The sequence below is a fragment of the Anguilla rostrata genome, chromosome 14, assembly GCF_018555375.3.
Source record: "Anguilla rostrata isolate EN2019 chromosome 14, ASM1855537v3, whole genome shotgun sequence".
NCBI classification, from domain to species: Eukaryota; Metazoa; Chordata; class Actinopteri; order Anguilliformes; family Anguillidae; genus Anguilla; species Anguilla rostrata.
This window is the reverse complement of record NC_057946.1, coordinates 6,948,442-6,964,227: the sequence shown is the minus strand read 5'-3', so window position 1 is coordinate 6,964,227 and position 15,786 is coordinate 6,948,442. Positions and strand designations below refer to the sequence as shown.

The following is a 15,786-nucleotide window of genomic DNA, read 5'->3' as shown; positions in this document are numbered from 1 at the left end:
AGTATAAGAGAAACGCATACACAGGGAATACACAGATATTGCAATGGGAATTTAGGCCTTTTGAAGGGCATAAGAAAGGTTCATTTTCTTATGCACTTTAATACACGCACACAAGCACACAATTCTGTTTCCAGTTAACAAAAATAATTTCTTCATCACTGACTGCAAAATTATGCATGTCCAAATCTAACGAGCATATGTCTGTGATAATAATTTAAAACCTAATCTGAAATGTCAAACAACTTGTTACAGAACGATTATGTAACAGAAAAAAAGATTGTGAGAAAAGTACTTTGTAAAGATGTAAAGATGTCAACAAACACTAGACTAACACTAGTACTTTATTGTAAAAAGGTCAACAAACACTTGTAGAAACTATAGCATTTTTAAAGTATACATAGACATACATTTTTAGAAAGAGCTCGTAGTACATAAAGAGGCAAACTAAGAAGGGCCTGAATGAAAAATGTTAACCAACGCAAATTTGCAGGTTCAGGTTAGGGCTAATGATGGTAGCCAGCGGTTGTCAGGACTGGGAAAGCCGGAGGTGCCCTGTGCAAGGTCAGAAGCACTCAGTGTGTAATAAGAGGGAGGGAGTGCAGCGGCCATTATCTTCCCTGTGACAGCGCGGCAGTGCAGTGACCTGGCATGCCAACAAATGGAGGGGAAAACTTGCCAAGATGTAAATCCCCACTCCAGTCCCCAGGGGAACAGGGAATCTGCAGGATAAAAATGCACTGGTCTGGAAGAACCAGCCCCACCAAGATCAGAAATGACAGGGAGAGTTTGGGAAGGGTGAGTAAAAGAAATGATGATTACTGGGAATAAATGAGACGTCACGCCGAGCAAAATATTACTGTCAAATAGGCTTCTGCAGAGCTTTGTGAGTGGCAGCTGTAGGAAATTCCCTGTGGCCTTTCTGCTGCTCTCTCTCTCTCTCTCTCTCTCATTCTCTCTCTCTCTCTCTCTCTCTCGCTCATTCTCTCTCTTTCTCTCTCTCTCTCCCCCTCCCTCCCTCCCTCCCCCCCTCTCTCTCTCTCGCTCATTCTCTCTCTCTCTCTCTCTCTCCCTCCCCCCCCTCCCTCCCTCCCTCCCCCCCCATGTGTCTGTGTGGGCTTTTGTGTATGTGTGTGTTTTCTTTGTGTTGTATGTGTGTGTGCATGTATGTTGCTGCACGTACACTTGTACAGTAATGTGGGTGTGTGTGTGTGAGTTATGTATATCTGGTATATTTTACCTAATTACTACATTCTGTTGATACATTTTATATATGGCTGATGCATCCCTTGTTCTGACCTTAGATGCAAACCTAATGTATCTTTCAGTGAATACGTTGTTGGAAAGACATATTACTGCATGATTTGATTTTTTTTTTAAACATACAATACATACAGAACTATTTAATACAAAACAAATGTTCAGATGAGAGGTTGCTGTTAGGAGATGACTTAATCACTGAAATTTTTAAATTTAATATGAGTGATATTCAATAAGAATCCTTTGTGATTATTCTCAAAATATGCATGCAGAAGAATGCTTGGCAGAACCTCACATTTCTTGTCCACTTGACTGGTTGCGTTTTTGCAGGTTAATCGTGATACATCTGAAATAAATGTGATGGACATGATTGTTCATTCCTATATTCAAAAGTTAATGGAATTTTGGTCATTTTCTGATGACAAGAATATTATACCATGTCATAAGATGACGTTGAAATTGTCTAAGAATTCTTGACTTTAGTGGTGTGTCTAACTGCTAACTAGTCTGAAAATGCTACTGGTTTACAACTTTGGACATTTTTGTATGTCTATGACTATTATGACTGATTAATATGTGACTATTTTTTGGTAAATTCCACAATCAGAAAAAAATCTGACCATTTAAAAGAAACACACGGTGAAACTTAACCCTCTGATGATTGAACATACTATGCCTGTTCTTAGACCTTTTATACTAGGCACTCCGTTTATACGATACCATTTCTCTGTATTTTTTTAGTGTGTAACTCATTTACCATAAATCATTCAAATCCATTATGAAATATGAATATATCTCTTAAATAATTGCAAAACTGGTTTTGGCTGCAAATGGCCACTTGCATTTCAACTCTCCAATTTTGGAAACATTTTTTTCCAAGTATTCAAGTGAAATCATTAGCCAGAAGGATAGCATTATCTGTGTCAATCACCCACACCTAATGACAATCATTCACAACATCCACACACAAGACTTTTATCACTGAACACAAACACTGAGATTAGGTATATTACATACTTGGAAAATATTACCAGGAACATTTAATTGCAAGACAGTGCTTACACCCTTCCACACATTGGAGGCAATTTGCTTTATGCCTAATTCACATTTACACATTTCCACCTGTCAATCATTGCTGATTGTAATTTTTGAAATGAAAAACATGACTCATGGTATGAACTCACATTGTATCACAGACACGGTTCCTATTTTAAATGGCTTTGCTCTCTCTCATAATGGGAATTACACGAGGCACAGTGAAAATTCTGCATCTTCAGACCCATTTAACCACTATATTACTCCTGAACTGGCAATGGCAGTAATGGTTTGAAGTGACATTTTCTGCAGTCAGTGTTAATTACAAGGAATCATCTGTTATTTAGAACATTGCACAATATAAGTTAACATGCATATCTGGTGCGCACAAAATATGTGGTTGCATTTTTGTTTGTGTATTGTAATAATTCATTTTGGGTGAAGTGATATTCATTCAGTTGCTGATTTATTCATTCCTTCCAAGTCAGTAGGGGGCAGCAGAGCGTTGCGGCACAAGGACGCTCATTACTCAGTGGTTGCTGGTCTCTCGCCATTCTGCCAAGAGCAACCTGTTGAACTGCAGCAATTGTCTCTGTTTAATAATTTCAGGTCAGTTTTGCGCGCTAACACACAAAATGGTCCGAATGTGAATTGTAATGATGTAATCTTTGTATTGATCCTATTTGTCGAGTAAGTGAAACTTTGCTGTGGCGCCTGCCACAATGACGACTGAGAGCTAGCATAGAGAGCTAGCATGGTCAATGGCATCACACTTTTTTTCTGTGAAGAAGACTCCCACTCATCTAATTAATTTAAGGCTTAATTAATATAGACTGTTATTTCCTGTTAGAAATGTAGAGCTACCCTACACTCTGTTACTTCCATGTTTTAGTATGTTTATGAATATAGTGTTGAAGTAGCTCCACTCTTCTGCCAGAAGTCTTTACTCAAATGCAGCATGGCGGGCTACATGGTCTCCATCCTGTTAGATACTGGAGCCAGTGTGAGCCTCCTTGACCACCCCTGGAAGAACAAGTACATACCTGGGCAAGATGTTAGATCCCTCAGTGAACTCATCGACAAAGACCTTGACATCACAGGAAACGAAGTATCGTATGATAGATAGGTTGAAGTGGTAATAAACTTGCAAGGTAATGATGATCCAGACTTATCCATTCGAGCACCCTTCCTGGTGAATTGCCTGAAATTAGACAGACCATTAGTTGGTTTTTACTGTACTCCAAGAATTTGTTAAGAGCAGTGAGAGCAGACATAAACTCATATCTACCTTCATCAGCCTCCTTGCTGGAGCCATGGAGATCGACAGTGTCAGGCAATAGTGAGTTTCATCCAGACCTAGAAATGTCAAGAACAACAGGCTATGGTGAATGTAGGCTTGAGAGAGATCACCACTCCTCACCCTCACGTAGCTCACGTTAATTGCAGGCACGAGTTTTGCAATATGCTTTGGTAAACTTCAAAAGCACATATTCTGTAGCTGATATTTAGGTTAAGTCCAGAAGTAGTTATGTGTGTCTTTTTATCAATGGTACTTTATGTTGTATGGTTTTTATGTCTGTTCCATGCTAAATTATTTCTGCAGGTGACCATGTGACCATGTGCAGTGGTGTGAAGTAGTGTTAACTAATGACTGTAGGACTGTGTCTGCAAACTCCACCATCCTGGTGTTATCATCTCAGCTGCCTCTCCGCAGTATTCAAGGAGTATCACTTTTCACCTACAGCACCAGGCAATAGATTGTGGCCACGCCTAACAAGACCTTTAGGAAGAGTCACTACCCTCTGTCTCCATATGGTCTCATGATGGTCTCATACCAGCCTCAGCACATGCCAGTGGGATTCAGCGGTTAGGGTTAGGGTTAGGGTTAGGCCCCATCTTAAAGAGCCAATGGTTTATACACACACATAAACACACACAGACAAACACACACACACACACACACATACACACACGTATGTATTTCTATACTTGTGAGGACATTTGGTCCTCACAAGGATAGTAGTACAAACATACACACACACACACAGACCAAGACCAAGACCAAGAGAGAGAGTGGGGTGGGGACTGTGACACAATGTCTATGGACAAATGAGAGGAGAAAGGTGTAAATACTGTAAGTCTAATACTACTGATCACATTGATGACAAACAGTGTCTAACATCAAAGAGACTCCTCATCATTTGCCTTAGAGAAAATGAAATTTTAGTCTGTTGAAGAGAATGAATGAAAAAATGTACTGTCATTATACAATATTTTGATTGTATAATGACAGTAAATAACTAAACTTTGGTCACTATATGTAATTCAAAAATTTTGAATGATGATATTTAAATCTGCATGTATGGGCTACATCTCTGTAATTACGTTGTTATTTTCTGAATAGTGTATCAAAGGAAAACTCTCCCGAAAGCAAAATTGTCAAATAAACTTGTATCCAGCTGCCCCCTGGAGGTCACTGTGGGATAGGACAGGTGAGTTTTAAAAAGAAAGGGGGATGTCAGCCACCAAGAATGTCAGTCACCAAGAAACTGCTATAGTGGCAATGCATCATCTTATATATAACAAGTTCAATAATTATACAGGTAAGTAATAAGAAACTTCACAGTGAATGGCAGGTAATAATAAATTGTGTATATTGTGTTTTTTTTTTTTTTAATAATGAATATAAGAAGCTAGATTTTGAAAAAAATAATACTCATATAAAACATATGATATCAATTATTTTTCATAATGTTTTTGTATCCTGTCTATGAAAAGTGGGCCTAACTCCACTCTGCCATACTTAAATGTGGACAGGACTTAATTATCAAAGTGCTCTGACTTCAATAGAAGGCAGAGGGAAAACTACAGGTATGGTGCAACCCATAAATGAAACCCCACAAAGCCCAGGTTTTTCCACATGCTCATCTCTGTCTAACACCTTTAGCATATAAAAGGCAGTCGCTGAGCAATCTGTGACACTTATCTCGACACTATAGCTACTGAAAGTGAAAGTGATATTAACCATTCAGCATTATAGCTACTAAGTAAAATTGCATGCGCTCAATACACCCTCATTTATCATCATACCGTTTGACCTAGTCTTTGTCATTTTAATTTTCTGTTAAGGGTTACATTCTAAATTAAATTTAACCAAGATAAAGAGGATGTAGAAAAAGAGGGAAACAACATGTCAAATTAACATAGGGTTAGATGTCAGCAACTCACTTTGCTTTGAATGTTTGGTATCTTAAACCTGGTTCCTTTATGGAGCATTCACATCAAAGGCTGAATCATGAATAGTGGTCTGGAGAATACACAAACAAACAATCAACCCACCTATCAAAGTGACCCAGTCTTTAACCCGAGTCTTCACACAATGCAGGCCACGCGCAGCCTTAATTGAATTTTCAATAATGAGGAAAATTGTAGCAGGATACTCAGGCCCATGCTCTCAAAGATCCGCTCTACAAAGCAGGTGCTGTAACATTAAAGCCATTTCAAGCAACATGAGACTGCAGGAAATATAGGTGCCTTTGAAATCTTCCTTGAGGACAGGCTTTTAAAAGGAGCACATCCACAATCAATGATCTCTCTTTCAACGATATGTGGCTCTTTTAAATATGTGAAAGGTCCCAGAAGAGTTGAGGATTAAACTAATTGATCATCTATGAGATTCACTGATCCAAGTCTTTTTGTGTTTATTTGGTTGGCTGGTTGCTCATATTTCGCTGTTGCTCATATTACTATTTTTAACGTCATACTGCAAATCAAAAGAGCTCAAACAAAATGTTTTGGGACAAATGTATCACCCTTCATTGAGAAGTAGTTTTTTTTATCTGTACAGAAGATTGTTTTGTTTGATAGAACATATCTACAATTATTTATTTATTTTTTTCTTACTGTTTCTTTTTCCTGTAATTTTTGGGATGTTGAATGTGATTTTTTTTTTTTTTTAAAACCTTGCCCTTTTCTTAATTTATGATTGTTTAAATAACATAAATGTTATTTAATGTCTAAATGTTAAATACACTTTTCCAAATAATAATATATAATACAAACTGTTCTATTAATCTTGTGAGTTTTCTATATTTAGCAAATGTTTAAAACATTCAGTAAATGTTTTATACATTCACATAAATATTGAATCTGTTTATTGAATGTTTCATTTTTTAAATGTGCAAAAATAAATACATTTTAAAAAATGTACGCATAAAAGGACCATCTAATTGGATTCCAAGCATTAATCCTTTTTAATTTGACCTTCCATGTCCTCCAGCTGCATGACACAGAATCGGATTGAGTATGTTTGGATCAGAAGAGTGGTTCCCTGGTGCTGCTTACACATGCAGTATTACAGACAGCGGAGTTGTGTTCAGATATCAATATCTTCTATGATATGCAAGAATTTGATTCCTGAACTATTCAGACCCAAAACAGAACCACTCTTTAATTCATATGATCAACTTGATACATGATGCAGTTTCATAATATCATTCTGAAAAGTAAAGCGAAATGACCTCACCTCTTCTACCTCATTAGCCAGTGAATTTTGCTGAAATGTTTCCTTGTTTCTCACCACTTCTCCAGAGACTAAACTGCCTCATTGCAAGCTATGCAAGTGTCAATTAATGCACTTGGAAGAGAGTCTTTTATATATATGGTCCTAGTGTCCTTTACTCCACGACCTTAATTCACAAGTCATATTTCATACATTTTATCTAATTAAAATGTGCTGGGGACAAAATTCAAAATTGGCTTTTTGAAAAAGAGCCAGGGCCGTGTCTGTGTCTGATACATACTTGGGAGGCTATTAGTAAGATAGTCCGAGGCTCATTGCAAAGTAATTAAAGTAACTGTTCTACTTGATCAGGCACCATTGACCTAATTGTGGCCACTGCATCAGCTGCAGAAACTGCATAACACAGGGTGAAAATAAGCTTTGGCTAGGTGAATGTGCTGATTGGCAGAGAATTTTGAAGAATTTTGAATGATGTGGAGAGTGTCAGGGAAATTATTGTTCCCTGTCCCCTCGTACCAACAGGTGAAGTCTTGTTTCTGATCAAACAGAGTCACAGCACTTTATTCACTCATAAGATTTTATTCAGCTTGCAAGCAGAGAAAAGAATGAGAGAGTACTCACAAAACTCTCTGAAGTTAGGTGTGTACAGACAGCTTCATATAAACAGTGTCTCAGTACTTTTCCATCATGCACAAGAGGCGTCCTTTACATTTTGTAAGCCTATAACTGAACTATGCCCAGTTAATTTCCACTCGAAGTGGGGTACTTGTTGTTCTAGCTTACAGCCGGCTATATCTAGTTCTCATTATTCTTGGAAAAATAAAAGTGTGAAGTTGGTCTAGTGGTCAGAAAAAGCAGAAGTTTGAAGTTGATAGTGGCAAAGTTGCGGTTTAGACTCTCTCTTTTCACCATCTGTCACATTTTGTGTTTCCTGTTTTTCTCATCTCTTGGAGTCTGCCAGCTCAGCACACACGCACACACACCCACATACAAAAAGTTTTTCTCTTACAAGAGCAAACAATTATGAGTGAGAGAGAAGGGGAAAATTAAGGAATGAAAACAGTTAATAAGGAAGGAGAGAGCAGAAGTAAAGGGTCACTATTCTAGTGATGGTGAGCAACATTCACAGTCCTCAATAGAGGAAAGAGCGGATTGTGACGACCTTGGTGATGGTGATAACACTAGTCTCTGTAGAGGAAGTGAGTGACAATTGCAATTTGGTAGTAGTGAGAAACATCCAGAATGCTCAGTGGAAGGATCAGACTTGTGTTTTGGCAGCGGGGAAGAACATCATCACCTTCCACCCCTGAGTAACCATGGAAATGGAAATATGTGACCCTGAACCCAAAAACGGAAGGAGAGGAGTGGACAGACGGGCAGCAACAGAGCAGTGCGATGCATAAATGCAGGCAGGGTTGTGGGAGGAGATGAATTAGGAGCAGCGCTGTCTTGGCCACAATATGTAAATCACTGTACTAAGTTTACAGAGTTGTATGCTACATCTGGTCAACAATGGAGGAGGCTGAGGAGAGATGGGAGTTTGAGAGGAGTGTGGGAGTTGAAGAGGAAGTCGATGACCAGGAATTCTGCAGTTTTGGATGAACAAGCGCATGAGAAGCCATCTAAAGGGAGGCCGGTCCAAGGGCTTCCATTGACCATTTGGACTAAAGAATGGATAGCTCCTTGCCACTGCCACAGAACAAGACCAGGTTAAAACCTAGTATATGGCTGGACCTAACATACGTGATCCGGCCGACTAGTGGTGTGACTTCATAACTCGGCTGACCAATGGTGTAACTTCATCCCTCACTCAGTCAGTCACAGACATTCGCGTTTGTAGGGCTGGCCCCGCTGTTGCGGTCCAGCCAAAAAGAGCACTCTCTTAGCAAAGTCATAGTTTTGAGTAAATAGCATTATTAATTAAAGAATCATTACTTTATTTATTCTTTCTTATAAGCCACCAGGAAGCACATTTTTGTCTTATATTTGTATTCATGTTACCTTGAGGGATGATGATTATATACATTTATGGGCCGAGATGGTGGATCCAACATCCACCTCAAATTATAATGTATGTTTTATGCAGGTGCATTTCTTTCTCATATTGAAGTAATGAGTTTGAAAGAAAACGTTGTTTTCTTGGTGTGGGTCAAAGGTCATGTTGCACTGGACTCACACACATTTTTAGCTCAATACATCGTACTTATTTTCTGGGTGTGGTGAGAGTCTCGCTGCAAGCAGACATCTTGAAAACAGGGCTACAGCTGTGGTTGGTCTAAGCCTCTATTGCTGCTTTTTGCAGATGACATAACTGTCCTCCCCAAAGCATAGCTGAAGTTGGCCTCTCTCCCTCTGATTCATAGGGTGATGGCAGGCAGCAGGCTCTACCCTCCCAACAGACACCACTGGACTGGTGTTTACTTTCAGCAAGACAGGGACGGTTAAATGAGGCACTGACACAGTGCTGCATTATACTGTTAAAAGTATGTGGACACCCTGAGCAAAGTTATCCCTCTTAACATGCATGCATTGTGTAGAATACATTTTCAAAAACAAGTATAAACAAAATAATATGAAATAATAGTGAAATAATATAAATGTGATGAATGTTAAAAATGAGAGGTGAATGTGATTTGGCTCAAAATCATTGGAAGTTTTGAAAGCAACTTTTAAAATGTATCAATCCACTGTTCTGGCAAGCTATTGTGGTGAAATTATATATATTTTTTGAAACAGGAAAGGGCCTCCCCAAACTGTTGGGGAATCACAGAATCATCTAGAATGTCATTGTTTGCTGTAGCATTAAGATTTGCCTTCTTGGAACTTACGGGGGCCCAGACAGCCCCAGGGGTGTCCAGATACTTTTGGTCTCTCATATATATACACAGTATACTTGCGAACAACCATATTTCATATGTTATAATTCAACAATTTCTCACAAACTGCGCCGCATTATATTGGTCCATTATGAAATGATTGCAATAAGACAGCAAGTCTGTATAATCAGATTTATGCACAACGTGCATAAAAGGTTATAGGATATGATTCTCCTAAACCTGTTATCGGTAGCTGTTGGGCTCTTCAGAAAATGATTGGGGTCCTTTATTTCAAATCTTCTCAGTCCTCTTTCATTAATGATTTAGAAGGTAGTTTGCAGAGCACACAGTCCCTACAGATGAAGTACACTTGATTAATGACCTGGAAGCCCTGTGCTTTTCAGCTGATTAAATAAAATTGACTAGATTTTTTTTTTTTTACATTTTTATTGGCAGAGTTACCCGTGGGGTTCAGATGACACAGCAGAAAGCTACATGCATGCTCTTTAGAGGATTTGAATTATTCTTATTTTTCCCCGCTCGTAAAATGAGAGAAACACGAGGGGGTGTTGTAGGATTGTTCTAACACCACTTAAGTCTCACAAATTTGCCAATGAGTCATACCTGATGCTTGGATGGTTTCAGCCTTATCATAACTGCAGCAGAGTGGCGTCACTACTGATGCACATACCAATGAATTATAGAATAGCGGCTGGGAGTGGGTGATCGTGAACTATGTACTTCAGACAAGGAGACTTGATTAACAGCACAATAGATGAAATTAAGGATTGTATGCACTGTAGATTAAGATGCACAGAATGAGTTCTGCATTTTGATGAAATACCATACTCTCCCAGAATAAATAAGCTCTGGAGGATATAGAGGACATAAATTATACGATGGTTGGGGCCATGGTAACCATTTGACCAGTAATACATCCCTCTGAGGGGTTAAACCTTACCCTCTGAACACAAATTAGTTTTCTCTTTGTGGAAGACCCTACATATCTTGGGCTGGATGCAAACCAAACTGTCATTTTCACATTAATGTATATTTTATTTTTAGCGACATTATGCATGTCCATTGCTTTACTATCCAACATCTGGTTTCATAATTGTAAGAATCTATTCACATCTGTGTGTCAAACATATTTTATGTGATTGTTTGCAATGAATTATACTGCTACAGTTATTAGACTTTCTTGCAATAATAACTGAAGTCCCAGAAGATCACTGATTTTGAAAAATATGTATTATTGTTACAGTTGTGTTTATAAAAGCACTTCCTGGCTTTGGTTGGTACTTTTGGTAGTATTTGATGGTATAAAGGATCAGAGTTATCTTCATTAGTACAGCCATTACATATTACATTGCAACTATTGTTATACGCAGTAAAATGGTCAGTATTAAATCAGATCTTACAGAGTAAATAAAGTCATAGTTGAACTATAATATCTACTCTGTTAGAGTTGAATGAACACTGGACATTTTACTGTGTAGCATTCCTGGCCAGTTGCCAAGAAAGAAAATGCATACAGTATCATTGAACATAGTTTTTGATCTTATATCTCGCCAAGAAAGAATTTGAATCTCTCTAACAAAATGGAGCTTGTTTATACAGGATTGTCAGAGTGATACAAAACCTCCTTCACCATAATAATTATATGCCTACTTGCAGCACATATCCTTCCAGAAACAGCAGGCACTTCATGCTATATATACCATTAACTAATAGAATAAAAATATATATTAAAAAAATATCCACAGGATTTGAACAATTATTGTGCTTCCATTGGTATTATCAATCTAGTATGTTGCAGATCATTCCTCTTTCAAAGTAAGTCTGTTGTAACATCAAACCCATTTAATCAGAAAAATAAAATGGTCTGCTAGACCCACAACTGGGTATCATGTAATTGTGAGGCAGGATCTCACTTACTGTGGCTGTTTAAAGAGAGGAAGTCCAGGGAGGATGGGAATACTGCCACCCCCTACTGTGTGTGTGTGTGTGGACATGTATTATTATCTTTGTGAGAACCAAATGTCCACACAAGGATAGAAAGATGAGGAAAATTATGCAAGGTTGGGACCTTTTGCTGGTCCCCACAAGTTCAAGAGGCTGTTTTAGGGTTAGGACTCAGGGTTAGGGTTAGGGTTACAATTCGGTTAAGGTTAGGGTTAAGGTTAGGCATGTAGTGGTTAGGGTTAGGGTTAGGGTTAGGGTTAGAGTTTACGGAATGAATGTAGTCAATGGGAAGTTCTCACAAGTATAGCAATAAATTCTTGTGTGTGTGTGTGTGTGTGTGTGTGTTTCAATTTAGTTTTATTATCACATTAGGCTTCTATGGATATTAAAATTAATATACACATGCATGTTTTAATTAAATACAGTAATGTTCTTTTGTTTCTGTAATTCCTTTGGAATTACCCTCTTAATGCTAGTTGTCATGACATGAAATATATGCTTATCCTAGAGTTCATTCAAGCTTCATACATGCAATACCCTGATCGTTCTATTGAATGTATTTTGAATTTGAATTTTTGATGCACTGATGTAGAATTAATAAAATAATTTTTTTTTTTTGTAAAAACATGCTTCATGTCTGGATAGGAAAGTTTGCTATCATATGGCAAAATCATTGAATACACATAGTTCATTCTAGTAAATAAGTCAATGGAAAATGTGTGTAATCGAAATGAATCAACAAATTAACAATAAATAGCCACATTGTCCCTGTGATTTTCTCTAGTTTTCAGTATTACACTTTCATCAATGACATTTGTGTTACAACATTTCTTCTAGTTGCTGGAAGCTGAAGACAAGCACCATATGGTTTTTCAACAAGGCAGTGTGAGTCAGTGATTTGGCTACGGGCCGTGGACCTCCCGAAACGCGTTACAATTTAATTAAAACATGCATGTGTATATTAATTTTAATATCCATAGAAGCCTAATGTGATAATAAAACTAAATTGAAACACACACACACACACACACACACACACACACACACACACACACACACACACAAGAATTTATTGCTATACTTGTGAGAACTTCCCATTGACTACATTCATTCCGAGTACTCTCCACGGGTCGGCGGGATACCGAAATGCCTGCAGGTTACACAAACATGTTTCGCTGTAACACAAAGAGTTTGCTGTCAGGTTTATATAGATATTAAGCAGACCATCACTCTCTGTGCTGCTGGTGCTGAAGAAAAGAAAGGCTCATCTTATACTCTAGTACTGTGCTACCGCCATGCATTACCTGAATGTGCTGAAAAACAGGTGATTACTGCTATGAAACCAGAGAATGTGAACATTGATACAGAAAGTGGTGCAAGACCTATACTGGTATCCTCACAACATGCCATACAGAACATTTATGCCAATTCACATTTTTTCCCAATTTTTCCCAGTTTCGTATTTTGCATTATTTGAAATTATCGTTATGTTCCTAATGAATTAGCGCTAATTCCCTCAATATGCTGACAATTGTTAACATAAAACCACGATGTTCACCTTTTTTCCAATTGTCATTTTATACTTCTTCACATAAGATAAAGATAAAAATATTTTATTTGTCATTGTAGGCATACAACGTAATCATGCCATCTTGAACATCAAGAACACCCAGTAAATATGCTACCTCTTTGTCAAATGCCCTGTCAAAATAGCCTGCGTGACTTTAATTCCATGTGCAGCCAGCATTAAAAACTGGATTGAAGAAGATTTGATTAGATTAGGCCTGCTGGATTGAAAAAAAAATGTTAAAGCTGCATTTATGCTTAAACCTAATCTCCTTTCACTCTCTAGATACACAGCAGATGCCAGATGACATTTTTCTTCCGGGTGCATTTTTGTTATTTATTATCAGATGTGTTCTATTACTTTAGCACTGTGGTCACACGCAGTGCTCCGAAATCCTCTGAGGCTCCCCTCATTGAACCCGAAACTCCCTCAATAGTGGACTCTCCGGCCTTAGCTGCCAGCTTTTATAAAGATTTATTTTTTTCTTCACAGAAATGAATTGTAAAAACTCTCCTTTTTAACCAAATAAATCAGAGTGCTCTTAGGAAATGGCTTCTCCCTGGAAAGCTAACAATCAATTTTGTGTGTCTGTATTTTAAACATAATACAATATAAAATCCCAGACAATCTTATAAGTAATATTTGCTATTGTATTTCTTTAAAAAAAGAAGAATTTTATTTATTTATTTATTACAACAAACAGGAATTTGTATGAAATTGTTATCATTCATTTTAGAGGCACAAAAACCCATTTGTATAGGCCATTGTACAGCATTCAGACCTTCTCCAGGCAATAAAGCCCTCTTAAAAACCCAGGCAGAACCCTGCTGTTGATGCACTGTGAGAGTCCCACTCCAGCCACCCTGCTTTCACTGTGAGTTTTGTCTTGCTGTTCGGCTTGTGCAGAAGGGGTAAATCCTAATCCCTCCATCAATAGGGTCTGGGGTGGCTCCTCACTTTCATTTACCTCCTAATATCAGGTTGCATTAACGGAACAGGACTACAGAATGTTTCAGCATTGGTGTTATTATTTATTTAATTATTTGTATATATAATATATACGTTTTTTTAAAATGATTTGAATATAAAAATAAACAAAACAAAACTTAAGGATACATTTGGAATATCAATTAGCTACAGTACGTGTAAATAAATAAGTATTAATAAATAAATATTTCAGTAGCAAAAATGAAAAGCTCTAATATAATATGAATAGGGTGTGGGGCTGACAGTTTTTTTTATGTTTATTAGCATTATTATTATTTTTAACTTGCTGCTATTGTTCCAGGTCGAAATTAGCGTTTGGATCTGTTAGATCTTCAGTTGTTCACTTGCCTTCAGCTGTAATTAATTCAGACATTATTTACTGTTGCCCTTTACTAATGTCTTTTCTTCTGACCTCCATGCTAATGTCATATTAGATACACAAAGCATCAGCAACTTCAGCTGTGTTTGACACTGAATCTCTTGCCAAATGCACCCCAGCTCTCACCCTTCTTTCAAAGTCACTGCAATCAACTCTTGTAGCCATGCTAGCCTTAATTATGGGCAATTAGGCCAGACCAATATTTTTATACATGACCCTATGCATGCTGGGACATTATTTGCATAGTTATTGAAACAATACCTGATTTGTTGGCCACAAAATGCTGTGCTTTTCATGCTCTAGATAGTATATACATCATGGAGCACTTAACCTTCAGCTAATTTTACATGAGTTTTTGTGTACTTGTGGTGTTTTAGCAGATTTGTTTTCTATAGATCATATTGAGTACACTTGCAAGCTGTATAATATACTATTGCACATAATAGTAGGCATAGTGTATGTCTACCTGTGGATGGTGCATAGAAACAATAGCGAGGGACTGTGTTGTGATTTTTACAGTTCATACAATCTGTTCTTGTTAGAGAACACGACCTTAACAGCCATACAAATAAAGGGGAGACCTGCAAGTCAGCAGGGCTTTATTCAACATCTCAACTGGCAATAACGAAAGCCATGTAATACCTATAACTTCCAACCTCCAATCAGCTTGGGATAAAATCATCCACCAGCAATGTGATTTAGGGGTGCAGAACGAGATACGCTGTGTGACGTGATATGTCAAGTAGGAACTTGGCCTGAGTGTGGTCCTTTGGCCAGCTGGCTGCAGGGAAAGGGACACCATAGATTCACTTGTGGCTCCCATATTGTGCGGGGCCAGATCACAGCGTCAGGCCAGAGCAACAGATCCCTTTTAAGAGGGCCGGGCAGACCTCTCCAGCTGACTCCACAAATCTGCCCTGCAGTGTCTCAGTTGGAGGCAGGATTAGGCCGGACAAATGTCCTGAGGGTCCGGTCACCTGTGGAAGGAAATGCATTGCAGATTTTCAGTATAAATACAGGACAGTATACAGGCAAACATGACTGATACTGGCATCCCATGGGGAGTACCTTGATTTAATACTTATAGATTCTTATTTCATTTTCAGCATGTAAAAATGTAAATGTAAAACTTCCTAAAGAAGTTTTTATTTGAAAGAATATTGTGAGAATATAGCATTTTCCACAGCAAAAATGACTCAATTTGGTGTTTGCTGATATTGCCATTTTATGTCTGTACAAAAAACGCAACATCAGAATT

The 15,786-nt window shown here is 37.9% G+C and overlaps 1 long non-coding RNA gene across 1 annotated transcript; it reads left to right on the top strand.

The window, feature by feature from the left end:
• Positions 1-535: 535 nt before the first annotated feature.
• LOC135240053 (uncharacterized) lies at positions 536-3,658 on the top strand. Its single transcript, XR_010325566.1, has 3 exons — positions 536-795; positions 2,777-2,901; positions 3,233-3,658. It is a non-coding gene; the product is annotated as an uncharacterized LOC135240053 (long non-coding RNA).
• The last annotated feature ends 12,128 nt before the right edge of the window (positions 3,659-15,786 follow it).